At 53.5% G+C, this 1572-nt stretch overlaps 1 pseudogene; it reads right to left on the reverse strand.

Annotated features, from left to right (window-relative positions):
* Positions 1–311: 311 nt before the first annotated feature.
* Positions 312–857, reverse strand: LOC137231121 (ferritin light chain pseudogene; annotated as a pseudogene).
* Between the last annotated feature and the right edge of the window lie 715 nt (positions 858–1572).

The raw sequence follows: 1572 nt of genomic DNA on the forward strand, positions 1-1572 counted from the left end.
TGAAAAGCTGTGAGAGGGCTTCCCTGGTGGCGCAGTGGTTGAGAGTCCGCCCGCCCACGCAGGGGTCACGGGGTCATGACCCGGTCCAGGAAGATCCCACATGCCGTGGAGCGGCTGGGCCCGTGAGCCATGGCCGCTGAGCCTGCGCGTCCGGAGCCTGTGCTCCGCAACGGGAGAGGCCACAACATTGAGAGGCCCGCGTACCGCAAAAAAAAAAAAAAAAAGCTGTGAGAAGCTGCAGAGACGGGACTGCAGGCAGAAGCCCTGACGCCAGAGGGGCTCCTCAGAGGCCGCTGGGCTCCAGAGGCTCGCTAGTCACGACTGAGGGCGTGCCTTTCAAAGAGATACTCGTCCAGCCCAACCTGGGGACCAGCCAGCCGGCGGAGGTTGGTCAGGTGATCGCCCATCTTCTTGACGGCTTTTACCTGCTTATCTAGGAAGTGGCTCTCCAGGAAGTCACAGAGGTGGGGGTCTGCGCGGGCACAACCCACGTCATGCAGATCCAGAAGGGCCTGGTTCAGGTTCAGGTTCAGGTTCTGCTCCTGCTCCCTGAGAACGGCGGCTTCCACAGCGTCCTGGGTTTTACCCCACTCATCTTGCTACGGCTTCTGACCGTCCTGGAAAAGGGCGTGGCAGCCGCACTGGTTTTGCATTTTCAAGAAACGCTCGGCGCCTTCCTGCTTCTGCTCTGTCAATTCATGGAAAAAGTGGACCATGCCCTCCAGAGCCACATTGTCGCGGTCAAAATAGAAGCCCAGAGAGAGGTAAGTGTAGAAGGCCCCCGGGGGCACGTTGGCCAGGCGATGGACAGCGGCCTCCACTCCAGGGGAAAAATTCTGACGAATTTGGAAGCTCATGTTAACGGGTAATAAGGAGCTAAGCTCAGAAAATGGTGTTAGCTGGTCCCGGAAGCCGAGGATAGCTGAGTGGCTGGTTCCCGAGGTTGCGACTGGCAAAAGGGTTGGAGGGTGGTTGGAGGCTAGAGGAAGGGGCGTTGCTGGGTCTAATCTGGCCAAACACCGTGGAAGCAAGGGACAGAGCCGGGGGACTGCCGAGTGCACTGCAAGACTAAGATATTGTTACGTGAGAAAAACAAGGTGCCAGGAAATGTAGATAATATGATTCAATTTTTATAAGAGAAAACTTCCCTGGAGGTCCAGTGGTTAAGAATCCGTCTTGCAATGCAGGGGACGCTGGTTCGGTCCCTGGTCGGGGAACTAATATCCCACATGCCTCGGATGCAACTACTGAGCCCGCGCGCCGCAGCGAAGGATCCCGCGTGCCACAACAAAGACCCCATGCACCTAGTGGGGAACGCGGCAGTGGGTGGGGATGGTGGTGTGCTGAATTGGGCGATTGGGATTGACATGTATACAATGATGTGTATAAAACTGATGGCTAATAAGAACCTGCAGTATAAAAAAACAAACAAACAAAAAAACCCAACTAATACTAAACTTTCTTTGGGTTATTTGTATGGAAATATGTTAATATAAATGTTTCAGACATTACATGGAATTTCTAAAAATCTTAAAAAAAAAAAGACCCCATGCAGCCAAAAAATAAATAAAT

The sequence above is a fragment of the Pseudorca crassidens genome, chromosome 9, assembly GCF_039906515.1.
Source record: "Pseudorca crassidens isolate mPseCra1 chromosome 9, mPseCra1.hap1, whole genome shotgun sequence".
Taxonomy (NCBI): Eukaryota; Metazoa; Chordata; class Mammalia; order Artiodactyla; family Delphinidae; genus Pseudorca; species Pseudorca crassidens.